The sequence below is a fragment of the Schistocerca cancellata genome, chromosome 4 (assembly GCF_023864275.1).
Source record: "Schistocerca cancellata isolate TAMUIC-IGC-003103 chromosome 4, iqSchCanc2.1, whole genome shotgun sequence".
Classification (NCBI taxonomy): domain Eukaryota; kingdom Metazoa; phylum Arthropoda; class Insecta; order Orthoptera; family Acrididae; genus Schistocerca; species Schistocerca cancellata.
In genome coordinates, this window is record NC_064629.1 from 618,923,543 (window position 1) to 618,950,391 (window position 26,849).

At 43.6% G+C, this 26,849-nt stretch overlaps 1 protein-coding gene and 1 non-coding gene across 2 annotated transcripts in view; both read right to left on the minus strand.

Moving 5' to 3' along the window:
• Positions 1-26,849, minus strand: part of LOC126184351 (ly6/PLAUR domain-containing protein 6B-like) — a 396,952-nt gene that overhangs the window by 104,970 nt on the left and 265,133 nt on the right. The window lies entirely within an intron of this gene.
• Positions 20,181-20,255, minus strand: Trnas-gga (transfer RNA serine (anticodon GGA)). The gene has a single exon. It is a non-coding gene; the product is annotated as a tRNA-Ser (tRNA).

Genomic DNA, 26,849 nt, shown 5'->3' on the forward strand with positions numbered 1-26,849 from the left:
GAGAATAATTTTCGTAATGCTGAGCAGCAGAATTTTTCTGCTGAGGTAAGTTTGGAATTGGCTGGAAAGTTGTGAATGGAGTGCAGGTCATTTGTTGTAATGAAACTGGAGTACTAGTAAACTGCGATGAATGTATGTTAGTCGTAAATGCTTGTTGAGGCATCTGGGGAACATTGAAAGGTTGTGTAAACTTAATATTTGATGGATGATTAAACTACTGGATCTGTGAAGCCCATTGGTTGTGTACATTATGGATTTGAGGTATGGAGTGGTATGTATTTTTAATTTTCTAAATGACTTAAAGAAATTCCATTTGGCATTGAAGCCACTGAGTGTCTTCAAACTTGTCTGCACGAGGCAACAAACTTTCGAAGAAAGACAGTTTGCCTTTTTTTTCTCAGGTTCTCTTTTCTGTATCGTCTGTAAAATTTTTAAGTCAATTTCATCCATTTTTTTATGTTGCCTTGTAGGTGGTTTTGATATTAAAGCAAATGTTTCGGCTGTTCCTTCAACTGTAGTCACTGCCGGAGGTACTGGTGGAGCACTTAGCTCTTCACTATCGTAGTCTTCATCTCCTTTGTTATAGCTTTCTTCTGTTTCCCTTTCCTCGAATACTTTTCGCAGAAACTGTAGCTCATTGCTGAATATGTACTTTTTTCTTGGAGCCATGCGAAACACTTGCTTTTGATTCTTTGTATTTTTTTGTGATTTGATAAAAGCATCACGTAAGTGTTTCCACCTTTTCATGATTTCTCTACCTGAAAATAAAATAATTGTTAGGCGAAATAAGGAAGTATATCGAAAAATAACAACTTGTTAACTATAATATATGTGTTGCATTGACACTAAAATAATGTTTTTACTTTTAGGTATTTGAACAGTGGATACACATTTACCGACCTCCATTATTCGTACAGAATTGGAATATCTACAGCAAGATTGATTGTTAAAGAGGTCTGTCAAGCTCTGAGGCTGATTTTGCAAAATGAGTGCATGCCACCAGCCGCTAACGAAATCTGGGAGGAATCACCAAAGGGATTTGAATCAACAGCAAATTTCCTCATTGTATAGGTGCCATAGATGGAAAGCACATCCGTCTCGTGTGTCCAGGGGGAAGTGGCTCTATGTTCTTCAGTTATAAAGATTATTATTCAATTGTGTTAATGGCTATCGCAGACAGTTCGTACCGATTTACGTTCGTGAACATTGGAAGTATGGACTGTGACTCTTCTATTTCCAAAGACACTAAGCTGTGGAAATCAATTGAAAGTGGTTCACATAATCTCCCGGAAGAGATGTGCCTACCAGGAACAGAAAGTCCGAAAGTACCTTATTTCTTTGTTGCTGACACTGCATCTGGCTTACATAAACATTCGTTGAGACCCTACGCTGGTACTCACTTGACTGTAGAAATGAGGATATTTAACTACAGACTGTTTCGAGAAAGAAGGTACATAGAGTGCGCTTTCGGAATACTCAGTAACAAATGGCGAATTTTTCATCGCCCCTTGAATGTACAACCTGATTTTGCTACTGATATTGTCAAGGCCTGTATTGTGCTTCACAATTATGTCAGAGATAGAGATGGGTACGTAGCTGAGGATGCTACGTCAATTACAGGGCGTGAAAACATCCGAATAGCGTGCTGTTCTGTGCAAGTACTTCGTGTCAAGTGTTGGAAGCATTCCCTGGCAGATGTCAAGGATCTGAGGGCCAGATACGTGAAACCAGGAAACATAAGCATAACCACATACATTGTGGACAGATTTGACACCGTTTGGCATAAAAGATAACTCCAATATCACTGATTAGTACAATTCGACATATAACAGGTACTATGTACATTGAAACTATGAAAATGTAAAATAAAAGCAATGATACTGAAAAATGATTTAATGAATATTAATTATTAGTTGAAATGCTATTTAACTGACATTAATAGTCTTCCATCTATTTAATATAATAGAAATGATTTGTTAATTACTTTTATTACTTTTGCTTCGGCGACATTTCGAAATTAAGAATTTCTTTATCAAGCTCTGTTTGAAACGATGATGATAATGTAATTTATTCATTACTGCTATGACCGTCCCCCTATCAGCTGGTGTTATTGTAAGATATTTGTTGTTTTGTAACTATGCTTCAGGATCTTGTTTTCCCTTTTGCGTAATGTACGGTGTTTTTTATTTGTTTTTAAAATTTTGATTCTCTGCATTTGTTAGTAAGCTTAAAATTGCAAATAAAAATAAATAAATTTAAGACTGTTAAGGATAATTCAATAGCATTATAAAATAAATAGATAAAATTATTACCAAAGTCATTCTTTTCGCAGTCTTCCAGCTTATGAAAATCATTCCTAAGTTGAAGACAAACTTCATGCCACGCACTCCTTGTGGCGTTCCTATCTTCAAAAATGTCCAAGGTTTTGCCCCAGAGCACAGGCCTTTCTTGTACAAAATGATTTAATAACTCATTGTCAATTACAACCACTTCGGCCATGATTAAATCACACCACTACGCCACTCTCAACGCCTACACAACAGCGGTCGGCGGCAGACTAGACGCTGAGTGTGTAACAGCGCATTTAGTCACGTAGGCCACCATTTCGGCGGAAACGGTAAAAAATCCGTCGATTGTAGTGGCAGTGGGCGGCTGCATTGCTGCCGTCAGCGTTAAATAATCCGATCGTCCAGCTTTCCACACAACGTGTACGTCGCAATACTATCCCACGCGCCACTACTGTTATGGCGGCGACGGCAAAAATTCCGATCGGACAAAAACGCCAAGTGTGTTCCCGGCTTTATGTAGACCTGCGCTAGGAGAATAAAGCTTTATTTCACCTTGAACCAACTTACGACCTAGATGCAGGTTCAACTACGGATGTTGCATATGGAAATACATCACAGGCTAGAATCTAGAGTATCACAAACGGCTTAGGAAAACTATTTCACATTCGTGTATCCTCCCAGTCCCAAAGAAGGATGAACATATGTAATTACAATGGATGACATGGTAGAGCATGCACTGGAGATTCGACGACATATATCGTCTTCCGTAGTTGGGGGCTTCGTCCTCTTTGAGTACTCCCCAAAAAAAGAACTCAGAAGGAGTCCAATCGACGGACCTTGCAGGACATTTCACAACAGAATGTCGTCCTAGCAAACGTCCATGAAATTTCTCATGCAGTATATGCGTTGCAACACGGGACGAGTGAGCTGGACAACCGTCGCGTTGCAGCCACATACAGTGCTACCTCTTCTAGAAGAGCCGGCAGAATGTCAATTTAGAACGCCTGAGATGAAGTAAGGTCCCACAATGTAATTTACTACAATGCCGCACCATACGTTCACGCTCCACGGCCGTTGATGTTGCACCTGACTAAGCCAGTGTTGAGTTTCGGCTGTCCACGAGTATATGTTACGAAAGCTGGGAAAACGTTGGATCGTCTCTCAGTTGCTGAATGGCAAACTGACAGAATTCTGTACGATGTTTGAAATCACGGTCGTCGAGTGCCTGAGGTAGTGAGATATGACAGAAATGGGAATCCTGTCGATGCAGGATGCGAGTGACACTCGTCTGATTGATTCCACATCCCTTGGCAATATGTCTCGTACCACTGTGCTGATTCATCAGCGTCGTAGTCAGAAAAGCTTCTTCATGTTCTCTGTCAGTTGCAGTCTTCTTTCTTGTCTTCTTTTTGTAGTTCAATTAACGTGTCCGCACTCGCGTCTTAATAATTCGTGCAGTTGCCTGGCGCATCGGACATTGGCGATCCGGATAGATAGCCCTATACCGCCGTACGGTTTTTACGGCATTTCTTTTAAATTCACCATGTAAAGTAGTATATCAAGCATCTTCTCAGTGGTGTATACGCCTGCAGAATGTTGAAGCAGAAATGAGCGGCCTGCAGTGCAGATAAGTGAACAGGCACATGCGTTGACACACTGACACAACATAGCACTTGTGTTCTGCTTGGCAGTGTTTGCACGGCTAATACAGATTCCGGCCAGCATGCTCTCAAATTCTAAGACATTTCTCAATTTTTTTTTACGACAGGTATCAACATTAACTTTAACTAACGCTATTTCACAGCAATTGTCGTCTCAAGAACTATCGAATGCAGTTATAAAAAGTATACGGTTCCCTTAAGAAAAGAGTACTTGCTTCAATATCTCCGTCGATACCAGCGCTAAGGACAATAACTATTAAAAAAAAAAAAAAAAAAAAAAATGTGCCCCTCAATGCTCTATCATTTGCCGAAAACCGCGTTTCGATATGCGTAACCATGTGCCATAGAAATCAAACTTCTCGATATAATGTGAGTCGTATGTGCATCTACATATCTACACCTACATCTAAACCCTGAAATCCACTGTGAAGTGCATGACAGAGGGTGCTTCGCATTTTACCAGTTATTAGGGTTTACCCGCCCCATTCATGTATCGAGCGTGGTGAGAATGATGGTTTAAATGCCTCATGCGCGCTGTAATTAATGTAATCTTGTCGTCACGACCCCTGAGGGAGATATACATGTGTGATGGCTTTGTTTCCGTTGCCGACAGTTGGTAGGACTATGCTCTCGTTACCTTTATTTGGCATTTTGAGATTTTGTCAGATAAAATATTTGAAGGTGCATTTGAAAACAGAAAATCCAGCACAATAAGCCAATTATAATCTCTCAAAACTGCTCATAGGATAATGTTTCACTTTTTACGTCCCAAAATCGAAACCAACAAAAGTGAAGTAAGAACGCACATTATCCAGAAACAACAATTGAAGTTTTCTAGTGGAGAAGATTATGAATTTTCGTCTTCTAGTCTTTAGTGATTGTTGATGAAGTGAAACATTCTCGAAAAACGTTTTTGTTTGCGTCATTTCCTTTATCTGGCCTGTTTCCGAGAAACTGAATGGAAAAGCTCAAGCTCGGCTTACGAATGGATGGGGAAGGAAATCGGCCATGCCCTTTCCAAAGGAACCATTCTGGAATTTGCCTGGAGCGATTTAGGGAAATCACGGGAAAACTAAGTATGGATGGCCGGACAGTGATTTGACCCTTCGTCCTCATGAATGCGAATACAGTGTGCTAACTAGTGCGCCACCTCACTCAGTTTCTTGTTCAGACGATATGTTGTTCAGCTGTGATAATCTGTACATACAGTCATTATTATTTGTATTTTTTGGGTACGTAAATCGGATAATGTCACTAATCCTGCACGGTACTTCGCTGGTTAACTTTCTTTTATCTTCGTCACGTCTTACGGAAGCATTTCGCGAAACATGAATTATTAAATCTGAGATAGCTTACCTGATGTTGAACATAAATGGTTATCAACATGTAGCAGAACAATAATGGCTCGACATTAGCCTATAACGTGATAAGCTCGATCTCGATTGCACTTGACTTTGCTTTGGTACCACTGAGATTGGGGGATTGCAGTCATTGTTTGATGGAAATCGCTGTCACGTTTGACGATAATCAGTGAAAACTTAAAATTCAGTACACACTGAAAATTTGTTTCAGTCGGTTAATCAGTGCTTTAATTACCGAATCTTGAGGGATGAAATGTTAATTCCATGTTACTTTAACCTATGATATGGGACAGGAACGTGCAACGTTCGGTTACTGGGGTCCTACTAAGCTGACTATTGCCTTTATGTGACTGTTGTTTGGAGTAGCGAACCTTAATGGTTCGAATGCTTGACTCTACTCAGATCAAGACAAACTACTTTGAAACCGTGTGCCTTTTGAGGGCATCGATCGTCCTTGACCAAAGCTCTAAGTACCTAGGTTCTTGTAGGTAGAAGAAACACGTATTTCACTTGCGATTTACACATAATCTTTCTATCTGCAAGATGGTGCACGCGTATGGAAGATGCGCCATGAGATTCGCTCCGTCCTATCTTGCTTCAGACTGTCGTTTAAGTCCCCTCTCACATACTGTTTATCACATACTAGCGAACCCGGAAATGCTTCGCAATTGCTAAATATGTACTGGAATTGGATACAAATACTAATCTCCTTCTGCCCCCTTCTCTATCTATCTCCTCCTCCCCCACATCTCTACATCTCCTGGTACCTCCCCCTCTATCTCCAACTTCTCCTCCCCATCGCCTCCTTCCCCCTGTCTATGTCCATTTCTTCTCCCCTCCTCCCACCAATCACTCTGTACTTTCCTCTTCCCCACGCTACGTCTTCGAGCTTTGTTTATTGATATTGCCAACGTAACCTTGATTGGGAATTGAAGTGAGTTTAAATGAATGGGTGAATGGTTGGAATCATTGATATACAAGGTATGGGAGACCTCTCCTGCTGCTGCACCGCTGAGGGTAGTAGCTTTGAGGACATTGTTTCTTGTAGTTTCAATCTGCAAACGGGTAGTATTTGAAAGTTTTAGGGGACTGAGATTCTGTAGTAGTATTTGTAGTAGTATTCTAACTATAGTTCGATGAGCCATAAATAAAAATTTTCTCACAAACTGCCTATTGGCTACTGTCTCGGGTTTTTCGGCCGACGTTTGTTTGATGATTTTTCTAACGTTTCACCAGCACGTGTGGATGGCATTGTCAAAGCTTCACGCTCCATTGCTGGTTGTGGACTGGAGTCAAGATGGTGGCCGCAGATTATACGTACCTGGCGCGACAACGTCCAAGGGTTTCTACGTGGTCATTACCGGTGCGGTTCTCTTCTTGCTACCTGCAACGGTCGTTCGCTGCAGCACGGGAATCCTCTGTACAAACGGGTGTAATAGCTCTTTTCTACAGTCAGAACTTTCGTGTTGGCAAATTTTACTACGTGCTTTGCCACAGCCGATTTCTCCACCTGCGCTAACCTGCAATGGTGGTTATATTCTGTCATCCTGGTCTAGTTATTCCATAATAAACTTTCTCGCATGAGCATGGTATGCGGTATAGTTCCGTCATTGCAAGTGGATTCCTTTTCTCCTTTGCAGATTTGAGACACTCTTTGATGTTCTTTATCGGTTTATTAATAGTATTTACGCAGTGTTTGCGCAATATTTGGCCGATTCTGTCCGTCATTCTGTGAATGTATGACAGAAAGGCCGTGCCCGACATTTCTTTTTCTTATTTGCCGAGTGTTTGATCTGTTACATTTCTTATACAACTGAGAACGCTTTTCAGGTGTTGCGTCTCGCGTCTGAGGTGCTGCAGCTCAGATATTTGTCTCGCTCGCGTTACGACGGTATGAATCATGCCCCTTGTCTGGCTCCGGTGGAGATTTGACAGTTTGTGCAGGTATCGGTGCGTGTGTGTCGGTTTTCGATACATGCTGAGTGTCAGGTTTTCACCATCCCTTGTGACCAGCACATCTAGAAAGGGCAGCTGTCTGTCAGTTTCAAAGAGTGTCTCAGATCGGCAAAGAAGGAAAGGGACCCACTTGCATTGTCGGAAATATACCGCACACCTTGCACATAAGGAGAACTTCATGTTGGAATGGCTGGACGATCAACCAACACCAGGATCACAGAACATAAGCGGCGATGCATGGTGGGGCAGGTGGAGAAATTGGCCATGGCAGAGCCCGCGCTGTGTGAGGCCGATAAAATTTGCCGACACGGGGGTTCTGACTCTAGCGAAGAGCTATCACACCCGCTCGATCAGAGGAGCTACAGAAATACACAAAAATGAGAAACCTCAACAAGAAAGAAGAAAGCCTCAAGGTGAACGGATACTGGATTACCGTGTTGGAGCGAACGACCGTTGAAGATAGCAAGAAGAGAACCGCACCGGAAGTGACCACGGAGAAGCCCTTGGATGCTGGCGCGCCAGGCACATATAATATGCGGCCGCGAGCTCGACTCCAGTCCACCACTAACAACGGAGGGTGAAGCTTTGACAATGCCAGCCAGTCGTGCCGGCTAAATGTCAGAAAAACCATCAAACAAACGTCGCCCGAAAAATCCAAGACAGAAACCACCAGATAGTTTGTCCACAAACGGCTACGAAAGCCTTAACAATTTTGTAACACCTTCCTGTTTTCTGTTAAAGCCGACTGTACAGCAGAAAACAGAACAGCACATAGTTGTGTATACAGTGTTTGTTACAAGGAGAAAGAATAATATTGGAGAAACAGTTTGTCTAGTGGTTTTACTGCCATACTGTCGCAGTTAAAACAGGCTGTGGGAAAGAAAGCTAAACCACACATTTTCACTGCTCAGCGCAGCAATTTCTTTCTGGCAGTCGGGTTTAACAGAAAACCTGTACATTGTTATTTAAAAAAATAGGTAGCCAATGTCCGTCTGAATGTCTGTTAGAGTACTGTGTAAAAATATGGGGTAAATCGACCAATAGCTTATAGAGATTTTTGGTAACTTCGTTTCTGCTGCACGTATATTATACATACATATGTTTATATTCTCTCTCTCTCTCTCTCTCTCTCTCTCTCTCTCTCTCTCTCTCTATATATATATATATATATATATATATATATATATATATATTAAAAATACATAGGCTATGCCTTTCCGAATGTTTATTACAGCTTCGTGTGGAAATCTGACGTATATGTCATTAATTTTCTGAAGTTTTGGCAACAGCGTTAAACATTGTCTTGTCTTTATACACTAGTATAAATTCTTCAAATACGAATATATATATATATATATATATATATATATATATATATATATATATATATATATATATATATATATATATATTCATGTGGTTCCACTGGAGGAAGATTAAGTTAAATTAGGGTCTGAAATAACAACCACTACCGGTAGCAGTAGAAGGCGATTTTATTTAACACACGACCGACTTCGGGTATGTGCCTATTTTCAGGTTGTTTACACTCAGATATATGTTTCCATCGTCAATGTTGGAGATCACTGTTTAAATTAAAAACAAATTATGCGATGGTGACTAAATACACACAAATGAAACATCTGAAAGTGAATAAGCGACATTTGCTGCAATATATTAAAGTACTTACATAACGCTAGTGTATCCATATCATTTTCAAAGTACATGCATCACATTTTTGTACAAAAATATTTCGTTTTTACATGTTAACTGTATATTAGTCACAATCACATCACATCATTTGTTTTTGACATAAACTGTGTTCTCCTTCGCTGTGTATGGAAAATGTACTTGAGTGTAAACCACTTGACGATGGGCACAAGCCCGAAACCGCTCGTGGGTTAAATAATACCACCCTCTATTGCGACTGGTAGTGGTTATTGATCTAAATCCAGTTAAGGAACAGTCACGGAGCTCAGCTGCATGCATTATAGACAAAATACATTTCGGTTAAATTAAGGTGACACCTAAATTCGATCAACTTTAACGCCGAATTTCTAATGGAGGTGTCCTCAGGGGCTCAGCATTCGTTTGCTGAGTACGGGCTTGGTGACCCCGGCGTTCCTGAGCTGGGGACTGTTAAGCGCTGCCACTCTTCTGTCACCGTAAGCTCTGGGCCTGCTTCAGCGATCACCGTGCTGCGTGTTGGTGTAATGTTGTGTGTCTCGGGGAACAGGGATTTTGGCTTGATCGCCTGGGTCACTAGTCGTTAGCGGGCAACTTATGGGGAAACTGTCGCACCTCAGTTGTTTAATGCTTACTCAGCTTACTTATCTGAGTGGCCCCTTAAATCCCTAGCTGATCGTGGGACCGAAATGGAGCCAACAAAAATTTTTTTTCCTCCTCCCAGCGGAAAGGATGGTCCGCTGGAAGGTACAGCCAATCTAACAAGAGGGCTTGTGTAGCCAGTCATCGTGGTTTGGTCAACAGTAACAGAATGCATACTGTTTCTCAGAATGTATTTACTACAGTTAAAAGAAAAGAAGGTAGCTTCAAGAAGTTTTCGTTAATGAACGGAAGATCCAGGAGATCAAAACGACAAAGCACATCCTGTATGTTGAAGTCAAGAAGTTATACAAGTCCATGCAGCTGCCTGCATTCGCTGCCTCCTTTTCATCCACTCTCAAACAGACAGTCCAGAAAACCGATGCCACTACACAAATAAAGGTTATTAGTGTCAGCACTAGTACCTGCGTTTGTCAATGCACCTGCCTCTCCCCTCAGAAATTCAGAAAAGGCTGTGGCTGCTGATGTCATGGAACTGCCTGGTCCTCCAGAGGTCAAGTCTTGTCCACCGCCCAGTGCTACCGCGCCACTACCACTACCATTTCCGAGGTTTTGCCTCCAAAGCCACCTCAGACCGAAAAATCAAAGTCGAAGGAGAACAATCACCCACTGACAGAGACAGGAAGTACGCAGTCAAACGATGTTGACGTTATACTATCTGACGTCTCTCTCGAATCTTCTTCGGAGGCGATGGACCTTAATGTCGGACTGGGGCAATCATCTCGCCCCAAGGCTGAGCCTCCACCCACTGTGGGCTCTCTTCCACGGAAGAAAGTCAGTATAAAAGTACTACCCCCATGATAGATGGATCCCATTGTTCAGTGGAACGTTAATGGTTTCAGGACACATATGGAGGAACTGAAACTCCTAGCACAGGGACGACGCCCATGCCTGCGACTACCAGAAACACATTCTAAAGATACTGACGCCTGCGCTTCCATTCCAAAAGGATGACCTGACTGGGGACAGAGTCAAGGGAGGGGTTGCTGTGTATATCAACAGCGCACATCACTCCTCTGCTCTCCAGCTGGCTATTGGCCTGCAAGCAGATGCTGTCGAAATTCATGGGTATCAGAGGATCACTGTTTGCTCGCTGTATTTACCTCACAAGATGCAACAGAATCTAAGACTCTAATAGATCTTGTGGAACAACTACCACGATCTTTTCAGCTATCCGCCGGTCGGTGTGGCCGAGCGGTTCTAGGCGCTTCAGTCTAGAACCGCGCGACCGCTATAGTCGCAGGTTCGAATCCTGCCTCGGGCATGGATGTGTGTGATGTCCTTAGGTCAGGTAGGTTTAAGTAGTTCTAAGTTCTAGGGGACTGATGACCTCAGATGTTAAGTCAGATAGTGCTCAGAACCATTTGAACCATTTTTTTCTGCTATCGGGAGACTTCAGTGCCCATCATGTCTTGTGGATCTCGACCTCTACACGCCCTTGGGGCCCGTTTTGGAGAGCCTCATGATGTCTCATAAGCTGTGCATCCTCAACAGAGACACTCACACTCATTTCTATACTGCTGCTTGGTCAGTTTCACCCATCGACTTCCCTTTCTGCTCTCTGGGGCTCGCAGACTCTGTTCAATGGGAAGTGACTGATGATTTTCATTCCAATGACCATTTGCCACTCTGAATTCACCTACTGAATGGACCACTAACTGAAGAGATGTCACCAAAATGGATGGTCAGCCGGAGTAACTGGACGCTGTTCAGCCAGCTGGCTGCGTTTGAACATCGTGACAGCATCGAAGAATGGGTGGACCACATCACACGTGTGATCCATCATGCCACTGACTTATGTATCCCAAACTCCTCATGTCATCTTAGGGTGTAAACTATAGCTTGGTGTTCTGTTGAGCGCCGTTCAGCAATGCGGGACGTTATAAATGTCGCCCTACAACGGAAAACCTCATTGCCTTTCGAGTCGCGAGAGCCAAGGCTCCACACGTGATTAAAGAAAGCAAGAAAAGATCATGGCAAGCGTTCCTGGACTCTGTAAATCCTACTACTTGTTCTACAAATGTGTGGGAAGCCATGTTGAGGATTTACGGTAAAGAAAGTCGTTTACCAATAGCAGCAGTACTGAAACAGGGGTGTCGCCAAACAGCACCTGGAGATATCGCTCAGACGTTGGCTGAGCATTTTGCAAAAACTACTCCCAATGCAAGACAGGATCCGAAATTACGCCGCTACCGTGCGACTGTAGAGGGGGGAAAGTGAGTGGGACTTCATATCCGGCAGTTCTGAGTCCTACAACTCCCCCTTCTCCATGTGGGAGCTGGAAACGGCACTGTCCGAGAATCGTGACACTGCACCCGGTCACGATCAAATGCGATATTGTATGTTTCGACATTTGCCAGCGGCGTAAATGGAAATCCTCCTTGAATGTTTTAATCTTATATGGCAGAAAGGCAATTTCCCCAAATCGTGGAGGGAGGCAATTATGATACCTCTCCTCAGACGAGAAAAGGACCGCACAACTCCCAGTAGTTACGGGACTATCGCCTTAACAAGCTGTGCAGGAAAGACCCCTGGAGTGAATGGTTAATCATCGTCTGGTCTGGTTGTTAAAGATCAGGAAGCTCCTTAGCCACTTCAGTATGGATTGCAGAGATTTCGATGCACTGTCGACACCATGACCCTGCTGGAGGTGACTATTCAGCAGTGACGTAAATGTCACTGTATAGGCATCTTCTTTAATATCAATAAGGCATATGACACAACTTTGAGACACAGTATTCTCACACGATTGCATCAATGGGCCTTTTGTGGCCAGCTTTCCATCTTCTAGCGGTTTTTCCTGTCTCAGTGGTTTCTTAGGACTCAAGATGGTGACAGACTGGTACATCCACTTGAGCAGGACAATGGTGTCCCTCATGGCAGTGTTTTAAGTGTTAACTCCTTTGCCATAGCCATAAACAGTATCACGTCTATGGTAAGGAGTCCTGTACAGTGCACCTTATTGTGGACGATTCTGCTGTTTTATATCCTTCCTCAGGGAGCCATCAGTTGCAACTTACATTGCAGAAATTGAAGGAGTGGGCTGTACAAAAGAGATTTCAGTTTTCTGCTGATAAGTGTGCAAGTGTGTTCATTATAATCGTTCTCATCGTATTTTTAATTTACCTGCCTTGTAAATGAGGGACACCATTCTTCATTTTAGAGACTCAGTGAGGTTAAGGAGCATCATTTTTGACTCCAAACTGTTGTGCTTGCCACATATGGGAGACCTGAAAGCCAGATCTCTCAAGGAACTAAATATCATGAAGTGCCACACTCACAGGTCTTGTGGAGGAGACAGGAAGCGTCTGCTCCAGTTTTATAGGGCTTTCGTGCGTTCGTGACTGGAATATGGGTTATGGTGTATGGATGAGCGAGGTCTTCTTACTTGGATATCATTGAAGCTGTCCATCATGATGGACAGGTGTTCATAGGACCAGTTGCACACCCAGTCTCTGTGATGAGGCTGGGGAGCCACCACTTACCATCCGGCGGCAGCTCCTCGTGGTGTGTCAGGCATGTAAGTTTCTCGAAGCTCCGAATTGATCCGCATACCAAAATGTTGCTCGTAGCTCTGCAACGACTTTTCTCCAAACGTCCACGAGTCACAGTGCCATTTGGGATCTGCGAGCAGCATGTGTTGGAGTAGCGCAAGCACGACCCCGAGTCCACGGTTTTAACTGTCCACCGCCCTGGGTGCCTATTCTGTATCTTTCCGCCATTGTGCCAATCGTTTCGGTACTCAAGCGCACCGAACGGTCTAGTAGTAGAATTAGAGCCCCTGAATTATTCAGCATGCATTTCGGAAGCGATACCATTCCGGTCTAGAGAACTGAAGCACTGTTGTCGGTTCGCGTCGCGCAAGCTACACTACTGGCCATTAAAATTGTTACACCACGAAGATGACGTGCTACAGACGCGAAATTTAACCGACAGGAAGAAGATGCTATGATATGCAAATGATTAGCTTTTCAGAGCATTCACACAAGGTTGGCGCCGGTGGCGACACCTACAACGTGCTGACATGAGGAAAGTTTCCAACCGATTTCTCATACACAAACAGCAATTGACCGGCGTTGCCTGATGAAACATTGTTGTGATGCCTCGCGTAAGGAGGAGAAATGCGTACCATCACGTTTCCGACTTTGATAAAGGTTGGATTGTAGCCTATCGTGATTGCGCTTTATCGTATCGCGACACTGCTGCTCGCGTTGGTCGAGATCCAATGACTGTTAGCAGAATATGGAATCGGTGGGTTCAGGAGGGTAACATGGAATGCCGTGCTGGATCCCAACGGCCTCGTATCACTAGCAGTCGAGATGACAGGCATCTTATTCGCATGACTGCAATGGATCGTGCAGCCACGTCTCGGTCCCTGAGTCAACAGATGGGGACGTTCGGAACACAATAACCATCTGCACGAACAGTTCGACGACGTTTGCAGCAGCATGGACTATCAGCTCGGAGACCATTGCTGCGGTTACCCTTGACGCTGCATCACAGACAGGAGCGCGTGCGATGGTGTACTCAACGACGAACCTGGGTGCACGAATGGCAAAACGTCATTTTTTCGGATGAATCCATGTTCTGTTTACTGCATCATGATGGTCACATCCGTGTTTGGCGACATCGCGGTGAACGCACATTAGAGCGTGTATTCGTCATCGCCATACTGGCGTATCACCCGGTGTGATGGTATGGGGTGCCATTGGTTACACGTCTCGGTCACCTCTTGTTCGCATTGACGGCACTTTGAACAGTGGACGTTACATTTCAGATGTGTTACGACCCGTGGCTCCACCCTTCATTCGATCCCTGCGAAACCCTACATTTCAGCAGGATAATGCACGAACGCATGTTGCACGTCCTGTACGGGCCTTTCTGGATACAGAAAATGTTCGACTGCTGCCCTGGCCAGCACATTCTCCAGATCTCTCACTAATTGAAAACATCTGGTCAATGGTGGCCGAGCAAGTGGCTCGTCACAATACGCCAGTCACTACTCTTGATGAACTGTGGTACCGTGTTGAAGCTGCATGGGCAGCTGTACCTGTACACGCCATCCAAGCCTTGTTTGACTAAATGCGCAGGCGTATCAAGCCGTTATTACGGCCAGAGGTGGTTGTTCTGGGTACTTATTTCTCAGGATCTATGCACCCAAATTGTGTGAAAATGAAATCACATGTCAGTTCTAGTATAATACACTCCTGGAAATGGAAAAAAGAACACATTGACACCGGTGTGTCAGACCCACCATACTTGCTCCGGACACTGCGAGAGGGCTGTACAAGCAATGATCACACGCACGGCACAGCGGACACACCAGGAACCGCGGTGTTGGCCGTCGAATGGCGCTACGGAGCTCCATCGCAGTCTTTAACACTGGTAGCATGCCGCGACAGCGTGGACGTGAACCGTATGTGCAGTTGACGGACTTTGAGTGAGGGCGTATAGTGGGCATGCGGGAGGCCGGGTGGATGTACCGCCGAATTGCTCAACACGTGGGGCGTGAGGTCTCCACAGTACATCGATGTTGTCGCCAATGGTCGGCGGAAGGTGCACGTGCCCGTCGACCTGGGGCCGGACCGCAGCGACGCACGGATGCACGCCAAGACCGTAGGATCCTACGCAGTGCCGTAGGGGACCGCACCGCCACTTCCCAGCAAATTAGGGACACTGTTGCTCCTGGGGTATCGGCGAGGACCATTCGCAACCGTCTCCATGAAGCTGGGCTACGGTCCCGCACACCGTTAGGCCGTCTTCCGCTCACGCCCCAACATCGTGCAGCCCGCCTCCAGTGGTGTCGCGACAGGCGTGAATGGAGGGACGAATGGAGACGTGTCGTCTTCAGCGATGAGAGTCGCTTCTGCCTTGGTGCCAATGATGGTCGTATGCGTGTTTGGCGCCGTGCAGGTGAGCGCCACAATCGGGACTGCATACGACCGAGGCACACAGGGCCAACAACCGGCATCATGGTGTGGGGAGCGATCTCCTACACTGGCCGTACACCACTGGTGATCGTCGAGGGGACACTGAATAGTGCACGGTACATCCAAACCGTCATCGAACCCATCGTTCTACCATTCCTAGACCGGCAAGGGAACTTGCTGTTGCAACAGGACAATGCACGTCCGCATGTATCCCGTGCCACCCAACGTGCTCTAGAAGGTGTAAGTCAACTACCCTTGCTAGCAAGATCTCCGGATCTGTCCCCCATTGAGCATGTTTGGGACTGGATGAAGCGTCGTCTCACGCGGTCTGCACGTCCAGCACGAACGCTGGTCCAACTGAGGCGCCAGGTGGAAATGGCATGGCAAGCCGTTCCACAGGACTCCATCCAGCATCTCTACGATCGTCTCCATGGGAGAATAGCAGCCTGCATTGCTGCGAAAGGTGGATATACACTGTACTAGTGCCGACATTGTGCATGCTCTGTTGCCTGTGTCTATGTGCCTGTGGTTCTGTCAGTGTGATCATGTGATGTATCTGACCCCAGGAATGTGTCAATAAAGTTTCCCCTTCCTGGGACAATGAATTCACGGTGTTCTTATTTCAATTTCCAGGAGTGTATATTTGTCCAATGAATACCTGTTTATCATCTGCGTTTCTTCTTGGTGTAGCAATTTTAATGGCCAATAGTGTAATCAAAAGCAAGTGGCCGCAGATCCGCGCATGCGCACTGCAGCGCACACAGTGCCACGAGGAAAAAGCGGCTAGCAGACGACACAGGCGCGCTATTCTTCGATGTATCGAAAATTGCGTTTATGTTGCCATAAAGCATGACGCCGCATTTGATCAACCTGACGTGCCCGCCTTCATCGCTCTTGTCTCCTCCTTAACAATATCAGGCGCAGTATATTCATTTCCATGATTCTAAGCTGAAATGCATAGATATTTTTACAGAGTCCCTGACCGCATGTTTCCATGGGTGCATAATAACGATAGCGTATTTGACTGTATTCTGCAGATTGTCGTAAATGTCTCATTATGTCATCTTATTCTCATTCACACTGACATCGTGTTTTGGTTTTTACGTTTCGGAAAATGAGTTAGGAAAAGTGTGTAGTACCACATTGTACTAAGAATCAATTTTCGGGTGTTTTTATAGATGTATGAGAGTTTCAAAAAATAAGAAGATAAACAGAATGGGATTATAACTCGCTCTTAGAGATCCAAATGAATAAGTGGCCCACTTCCCTATATGATACGTCAACGATTTGGGTATTAAAAACAAAATTGAAAAAAAAAACGCATTTTAGAGAGCTCCTGCAGTTTGTCGAAGTTTATAACATGCATCTCATGAATGAAAATGTTTCGTATATGGTGCTAAGTTAAAAATATTACGGCGGAAATCTTTCATCTCTGTCTACTGTGGTTGAGGATTCTATCGCAGATAAATACTTGTGACAAGCAAGATTATGAAGATGACTGCTGCTAGTTACATTACCAGTAATTTAAGTTGTGCTCTTAGATTCCTGTCTAACCGCATACTCGGAATTCGCTACATATTCTGAAAAAATGGTGAATTATTTCTGAAAAAAATGTAAAGGTCACTGTCGGTTGTTTCACTCACAGCAGTTTCATATTTCGCATTTTAAACACACAGAAATGACGATGTCATTACTGAGGAAATACGCTCTTACATGTAAGTAATAACAAATACTGAAGAAAAATCTTAACTAACACGAATAACAATGTCTCAGAACACCCATCCGCGCGCGAACCCGTGTTCTTTCCGTGCCGCATTCCCGGGCGCTAACCACTTGGCCACGCCAAACCACAGAAACATAGTGCTCAGTTCACGTACTATTGTGTAGAGGAACGTAGGCTGACTTCGTTGGCAAACGGTGCTGCGTAAGTCATAAATGCGTGATAGTTTGGAAGGTTTCCAATATCAGGCTTCAAATAATTGCTTCCCATTGTTACTTGAAAGTTGTAAACACGTTTCGATAATTACTAACTAAACCATTTCTGGGAAAAGTACACAGTCACCAGTAACATCAGTTCACACTCATGTAATATACGTAAGCAGACCCAATGTCTTGATATTTAATGATCTTTAAACTCTTATTTGCATAAAAATGAGACATATTTCGAGAGAATATTGATCGAAAACGTTTTTTTTCTTTTTTTTTTGTATGTAATCATTCACAGTAACAACCTAACCTAACCATCTTCCTAAAAAAGGAAAATAGTCTATTATGAACTCACTTTCCAACCGGATGCGTCCTCTGGTGATTCTTTAGTAACAAAATCACTAAATCCAAAGCTAAAACCGCTAAATATGTTTAAAATAATAAATTATAGTTGTACATAAACCACAGCTCACCGATCGACAGGGCCACACTGAAAACCAAAACCTCTCGGTACAATTGTCGTAAAATCGGTGGGAGGTCCGTTCAGTAACAAGTCTCAGAAGCTTAGTGAATAGGATATTTCGATAAAGAACCGAAATGACGTCACTACCGAAACTAACCTACCACACCGATCGGTATGAACGATACAGAATATGGCCCCTGGTTACTGCAGAGGCCCACAGTAATTTTATGTTTGATGCGGTACAAGAGAGATTTCACTCCTACTTCTGTTTTTAATGCGATATTTTTCTGACATTTTATATAAGTACTATACGTGTGCAGCTGCTTTTACAGATGGGTTTAAACAGTGGACTTCAGTTGGTTGCTTTGTTGTTTTCCCGGATCGTGTCTTCAAGGTCCGAGTGCCTGAATACTTTACTGTCTTCGATGCAGAATTACACGTGATCTTGCGGGCATTGGAACGGATGAGACGTTCTTCCAGTGCTAAATTTCTTGTCTGTTTCGATTCTCTGAGTGCCCTTCACTCTTTACGTTTGTACCCAGCAGATAAAGTATTCCAGAATATACAGGATGCCCTCCTCCAACTACAACGACTCGGGACGGAGGTGTCTTTCTGTTGGGTACCTGGGCACATGAGCACTGCGGGGAACGAAAGGGGTCGAGGAGCCAAGGAGGCGTGTCGTGATCCTCAGGTGTTTCAGTGTGCCATCCCCCTGCGTGCTATTACCTCTCTGTTGCGGTACAAAGTCATGCTTCGATGAGAAGACGACTGACTGGAAGTGGTCGACAACAAGCTCCGTGTTGTAAGACCCACAACTCTGCCGTCGCGTACTTCCTTCCAGCCACATCGACAGGATGTCGCATGGTTTCTTGCTCCGGCAAGAGGATCCTCCAGCGTGTGGTGCTAGTGGCGTACAGATTACTGTGTGCCACATTCTACTGGACTGTATTTTATTTTCAGATCAGCGGGCTGCGGCGGATTTGCCGACGGATCTGCCCTCTATTTTAAGTAACGTTCAAACGAATGTGGTTTGAGTTTTAAATTTTGTGAAACGTAAAATTGTCCCAGGATATTAAAGAGACGGTTTTAATGGGTTAACAGTGTGACTGGCGCATCCATTTTATTAGTGAGTGGTCAGCCAGTTACATTTCCTTGTGCCTTTCTTTTAGCTCCCATGTCGTTTTACTTGTGTTTTGATCTTCTATGTAGCTACTTTTACTGTTTCTCCGTTGTTTTAGTGCACTTGAGATAGGGTGATTGTGTGGTCAACTCGCGTGCATGAGATTTTACCCACATTCGTTTGTTTTAAGGAGTGTAAGGGCGCTGATAACTTTGCTATTGAGCGCTCATACGCTCCAACCACACACACACACACACACACACACACACACACACACACACACACACACTCTCTTCAATGGAGGTGGAAGAGGTTGGCCGCTTGTCACTAACATATGTAGTAGTGTAATATCTGGATTAGCTGAAATCGATTACAGTTAAACCATTCTGTCGAGTCATACAGGAATGGCGTGATACAAATTAGGTCTTGGGCCGAGTTGAGTGAACAACCAACAGCACCTTGTTCAAGAAATAATCGTGTGCGGCACTGGTCGCAAGGAACGCGAAAGACTTAGTTTTAAATGTGAGTAATTTATAGTTCAGTTAAATGTAAGCGAGCACTGTTTAATGCTTGGGAAAAGCATAATTGTCAGTAGCGATTCATGTGTACAGAAAATACAAAAATTTCAAAATTCTGAGAGCAACAATGTACAGACTGGTAATAGACAGTTCATTGTAGCCAACCGATAACACAATACGATTCTGGCAGACCCTTCTGCCTATAGAAACCCTCTGGCTGTGTGATGTAGCAGAGGTGTTGTCTGTGGATGGAGACTATGTGGTTTGTGAAGAGGAACAATCGATAGTAATGATTTTTCATGGGTTGAGGGTCCAGTAGACCTGTATCAACCCAGAGCTATCTAATATTCCAAGTTGAAGACCTGATTCCAGCAACAGAAACAACTAGATTTGCACTGCCATATTACGTCAACGTTTTATCCATCACCAAGACTCGACGACGTCTGTGATAAAGCTAAGAAGATGTGTAAATTCATTGGTTCTTGCTCTCACAGTTATTTCAGTGAAAGAGACACTGAATTAAAGAGTTTCGGCTAAATAGTACTTCCTGTCTTACGTAAATACGATATTTTAAATTTAGTAAACATTGAAACTTCCTGGCAGATTAAAACTGTGTGCCGGACCGAGACTCGAACTCGGGACCTTTGCCTTTCCCGGGCAAGTGCTCTACCAACTGAGCTACCCAAGCACGACTCACACTCTGTCCTCAAAGCTTTACTTCTGCCAGTACCTTGTCTCCTACTTTACAAACTTTACAGAAGCTCTCCTGCGAACCTAGCGGAACTAGCACTCCTGAAATTTCATATCAGCGCACACTCCGCTGCAGAGTGAAAATCTCATTCTGGAAACATCCCCCAGGCTGTGGCTAACCCATGTCTCCGCAATATCCTTTCTTTCAGGAGTGCTAGTTCTGCAAGGTTCGCAGGAGAGCTTCTGTAAAGTTTGGAAAGTAGGAGACGAGGTACTGGCAGAAGTAAAGCTGTGAGGACGGGGCGTGAGTCGTGCTTTGGTAGCTCAGTTGGTAGAGCACTTGCCCGCGAAAGACGAAGGTCCCGACTTCGAATTTCGGCCCGGCACACAGTTTTACTCTGCCAGGAAGTTGCATATCAGCGCACACTCCGCTGCAGAGTGAAAATCTCATTCTTAGTAAACGTTATTATATTTGGATACGATTTCTTGACTACCTTGAAATTGGTGGAGAGATTGTAAACTGATAAAATGTAAATGCCGAGACGTATATCGCTCTGAAGAACTCTCTAGGTACATAAAATTGCTATTTACAAGCTCTGCAAGCAGTTGAACAGTGAGTATCAGTAAATTTGACAAAACATATTCCACGCGTCAGTGTTAGTTCAATTGCACCTTTTCGAAATGGTTGATTATCTAACTAACTCTCCTTTACTTGAAAATACCGGAGTTCGAACTTGGAGCCCTCTCTTTTTTCTGTGTAGCATGATTTAGCATAAAAAAATCACACCAGAAGTAACACCTTGAAACTGTGTCACACGTTTTGCAGATTTGCGAGGATGTACAGCTAAACTGAAAACACGTTAAATAATTTCGTTAGGCACACGTGGAAGTTAACATTGTAATTAAGCATTTGTATGTTTTACAGTTGTGTCTGTCCTGTTTTTTCGGGTGAAGTGCGTTCAGTGGTACATACATTGTCTTTTCAAGACTGATGGGAAGCAAACAAACTGGATGGAAGGAGCTTGAACCATTTGAGCACACCGCGACGAACACGACATCTTCCATTAAAAGTACCTTTACAATTTACGCTGAGAATTTATAATATATATATTCTTGTAGCACCTGCATTATTGTCTACTCATTCTGTCCCGAAGTTGGTTGGAGGGAGGTTAATTACTTTCGTAAGATCGTCATTCGTGTGTCAGAGTAATAATTACGGAGACTCTGTGTTCTTAAGTAATGTGAAGGTAGTAGGAGAAGAAACGCTACAGAAGATGTAACGCAACAAAGGTTAGGTAGCGTGGGAGGGTGCGTCAGCTGCTCAGCCAGGGAACAGTGAGAATGGGGTTGTTTTGTTCGACCCGCCGGCAACCATACTGCTCCACGAGGCGGTAGCCAAGGCGGCGCAAGTGATTCTAGGTACACAGCCAAGGCATAAAAAGCTTTTCTGTGCGCCTCTTCCAGCTCTCCCACGAAACTGCGCCCGCAGAGAACAGTGCACTGCACTTGGCGTCCGTGACAGGGCTAATTAAGGCCATTATCGCTAATTAGTGAAGTCGAGGAAAATACGCCAGCAACGTATAGGCACCACAATAAGCGAACTGTCCCACAAATGAACCAGCGTAATGCGTTCCACTGGTGCAAGGGACATTACTACTCACTTCGGACATACGGTTTGCAAAAAAAAAAAAAAAAAAAAAAAAAAAAAAAAAAAAAAAAAAAACGCAATTTTTTTGTGTATCTTATTACGTAAATGATTCTTTAAAATATTTCTGAAAATACATTTGCAGGCTAGAGAATATAAACAGCCATGAAAAACTATAGTAAGTATAAAGTAAACAGGAAGAAGGTAAAGTAATGAACAAAGTAATGGGGCGGCATGAATTATTTATTCACAGAAATATGAACAAATCTCAAAGAAAGATCGATTTATACTTTTTCTTTGTTGTATTTAATTTTTTGATGTTCCCTCATTTTGTAACTATGTGCGAAATGGCTTGTGTAGAATAAATATAGATCAGTAACTTCGGAAACGCCGTTTCAATGTATTTGATTAACACTAGCTGACAAAGAAAGCGAAGCACCCGGAAGACGTAATCGGATATTGATGTAACTTCGTAGAAGTATATACCATCGACGGGTACGCAAATGATTAGCGTTGCAATTCCCTGTGACAGGTAGAACGACAACCAAGTTGCATTAGTGTTGTTTGTGGTTTTAGTGTTATTACGAGTCAGGTATATAAGGGTCTTGAACAGCGACAGACGTTGCGTGATCACTGTGAAGGACGCAAAGATGCTGCGTACTCGTATGAAACAGCGTTATCAGCACCTGAAAGCATCCCGTCGACAAGGTTCCAGTCGACCACGTTTGACCACCACAGGGGATGATCACAGTATTATGCACCAAGCACCTCATAACCTCTTCACATCTGCGCCTGCCCGATAACAAGTAATGGACTCCTTGCATCATTCTGTGTCAGCGTCATCATGGGTCGAAGACTATCAGCACTTAGACTAAGGAATTACTGTCCCATTTGTAGGCTGCTGTTAACACTACAGTACAAACGGCTGCTTTTGGAGACGTGTCATCACGGGGAAGCATGGTCTGCTGACTAATGGGATTGCATTATGTTCAGCGGTGAATCGTAGCTCTGCGTGATCCCAGATGACCATCGTCATAACCCCTTCACATCTGCACTTGCCATCTGAGAACAAGTAATGGACTCCCTGCAACATTCTGTGTCGTCCCACACCAATGGTCGGAGAGTAGCAGCAGCCAGACTATGCAGTTATTGTCGCAAACGAGCACTGGTGTTAACATAACAACACGAACGGTTGCATTTAAAATGGTACTGTGACCGGAAGCATGGGCTGCATCCCATTGTGTTCATGGATGAATCGCGTTTCTGCACTATCCCAGATTACCATCATCATCGAGTATGACGGCGACCTGGGGAGAGGTAACATTTTTCCAGTGTTTTGGTTAGGGTTTTCGGTGTTACTGCGGCGTCATTGCGTAGGGAACCACCCGATATGACTTCAGGGCACAGCTGGTAGTGATGGAGGGAACTCTGATGGCACAACGGTGCGTCACGGGCAACATTCCTCCTGTGTAGTTCTTCCCGTGTGACAGTATCGTGGTGCCATTTTTCAAGATGACAATGTTCGTCCAACAAATTCGCGTGTCTCCATGAACTGTCTACGTGATGTTGAGGTACTTCCGTGTCGAGTAAGCACCCAATAGAAAATCTATGGGAAAAGCTCACTGCCATCGCGCAGGATATCATGCACCATCTAAAGCAGTTGTGGGTCAGTTTATCTTCGGAGAGGATGCAACAGCATTATAACCCCATTCCCAGCCAAAGTAGGGCATGCGGCAAGGTCAGAGTGGGTTGCAGCATCATACTTATAAGTAGGCTATTGTTGCCAAGCTCTTCGAAAATTTAACTCGATTTTTTAATCACTGAAATAACATCACATATCCTCTCAATCGGTGAAGTTTCATTTCGTTTATTACTCCTCTTGTATGTGCCTTACGTTCTTTTTTTTTTTGTCAGTCAGTGTATTTATAAGGACATGAAAACGTTATAAGAACTTCTTCACTAGTGGGATATGATAAAATATTGAAGTGAGAGACTATGTTATATACGTGTTGCTACATCTCACAGAAAGCTGCAGGAACGTTGAGAAATCTTGCTAGATATTTCATTAGAGAATAAATGTGGTTTGAAGCTATTGTTAATATTCCGAACTATTTAAACAGGTATCTACAAGATGTACATATGTAACTCGTGTTGCAAATGAACAGCAGACTCGCATTGATTAATAGACTGTAAATATGATGAAATAAATATTAAATAAGAGATGTTTGTGCGAGAATAAGGTATAGATGGCCGGCCAAAGAGATGTTAAGTTGTCCGTCAAAAAGTAATAATTGAAATCTTACCATACAGATGAAAGAGTGGTTGCAGTAACCACTACATCGGAACGGCTACCAACGTGTAGTACGCTTGCGTTTTATAATGTTTTTCTCGAAAACTGCCATGGGAACTGCGATCATTTTCTACTTGAAGATGCAAATTTTGTAATATATGGGGGGACAGAAACTCCGGTTCAAGTGATGACGGGAAGTCCGATGAAAATTTCTGTAGCTGCTGCCGTGAAAAATACAGATTTTGGCAGCAGTCAGAATGAAAATACGTGGCACTCCTCAATAATGAACTTTATTTTCAAGTAATCATGTACACTTAAGCACCAGTGTGATTACGTGACGGAGAAAAAATTCGCCAGAATAGACAATGAAGTACTACGTGATGAACGTAGGGAGGGGGGGGGGCACTGTATTTTGGTGGGGGTTGATGCACGTCGCATCTCTTGAATTAGATAATCACGCGTTCTTCGTCGTTTGTACAACCTTAGGGAACTGGCCCAGGACTGGCTGAGTGCGGACGTGGTGAACGCAAAGTCCCTGATCTGCGGACAGTGCGGACTGATTATGGCCGCCAGTCCTATGTTAACGTAAATTCTGGACGTGTTTCATAAATCTACGGTGGGTGCGATAATAGAACGTCGTGTTTCGAATGGAGTGGATATCTTGTCTTCACCACATGTAGTGCAAGGAATGTACAAATCTTTACAGAAATATACCAAGCTCAAGATGAGATACGTGCCAAGTGGGTGGAATGCTGTTATGGTGTAAATTCTGGGGCACCTGACAAACCTCAATTGTATCAATATCAGGTCTATACAGTTATATAGATGGTTTTGATAGTTCATGAAATAACTTCAACACTCATACTATAAACATAGATTAAGAGAGTAGTTCCCCTACAAATTCACCGGGACAAGCAAATGTTTTTCGTTGTAGCAGGTCATAACGGTGCTAGAAAGTCCTCGATGTGAAGCAGAGAGAAGAGGTGTTTCTTGAGAAGGTATCCCCTCTCTTAAACACGAAAATAAGGTTATGCGACAGTAACAAAACTTGAAGAGAAGAATCGCCGTTTAACTCGTCCCAAAACACACACACACAACTTGCAAAGAAACCAGGCATTAAACCTTCAGAATGGCAAAGATTAATATTATCTGATGAAGATAAATCTGAAATTAACCTGGAAATAAATAAGTCCTATAATAAAATGGAAAGTAAATAGTTTGGGAACTCATTTTCATGAATCAAAGCTTCTGCCACAGACAGGTACACATGTGTAAGTGTACAAGCGCTACAATTTGTATTTGACGATAACTCTGTATCTCAAGGATAGATCTCTGACACGAAGGACGATGCACGTAATGACAAAGCTAAAGGAGTGTAGGCAGCATTGGTCCATAATACACTGCTGACTATTAAAACTGCAGTACAAGGAAGGGCAGTAAATAACGAAATTATCCTTAAAATGCGTATACAGCGTAGTAGGGACAATACACGATCAAATTTGTAGATGATTTGGGGGTATTGCGACTGCGAAATTCAGTATATGGAATTGCCACCTCTGGCATCAACAATGGTTCTAACCCATGTGGGCGTCGAATCGAACTGATTTTGAATAGCAGATACGGACACATCATTCCATCTTTCAGTATCTGTGAAATGTGGAAAATAAGTTGAATATTCCCTAACGAAACAATTAAAAAAGCATAAAGAACCCCTTTGCAAAAACGAGAGAATGACAGAGTCAGTAACTAGATGTAAGTGACACACTTTTACATCATAATAGTCACCAACTGTCAATAATTAGCTATGTGTTTTCACCGAATGAAGAAAGCTACAGGGTGACAGTTATTGAACTATATGAAAAATAACGTAAATTATTTACAAACTACGGCGTGCACGCACTTTATTCAAGATGTAAACGTCACTACAGATATTCGGATTTAGGTTATGACATGTTCGATATGCCTACCATCCTTGGCGATGATACGGCGCAGACGAATAGCGAAATTCTGCATGACTCGCTGAAGTGTCGGAACATCGATGCTGTTGATGATCTCTTGAATGGCTGCTTTCATCTCGGCAATGATTTTGGGGTTATTGCTGCACACCTTGTCTTTGATATAGGAGTACAAAAATGTGTCACTTCTGTTCAGATTCGGAGAATATGGCGGCCAATTGAGGCCCATGCCAGTGGCCTCTGGGTACCTCAGATCCAGAATGCGGTCCCCAAGTGCTCCTCCAGGACATCAAAAACTCTCCTGCTTCGATGGGGTCGAGCTCCGTCTTGCATGAACCACATCTTGTAGAAGTCAGGGTCACTTTGAATATGGGAATGAAATCATCTTCCAAAATCTTCACGTACCGTTTGGTATTCACCTTGCCATCAAGAAACATCGCATCGATCATTCCGTGGGATGAAGAGATTTCTCGATCGCAAAATGCAGATTCTCAGACCCCCCCCCCCCCCCCCCCCAATGCGCCAATTTTACTTACTGACGAACCCATCCAAACCAAAGTGGGCTTCGTCGCTAAACCTAATCATAACGCGTGTACTAATTCCCAATATGCCCCGCGGTCGATCATGCAGTTTGAACGTCCTAACGCAAACCGTTCATACGTTATGACGATTTTATTTCACATAGTTCAATAATTGTCACACT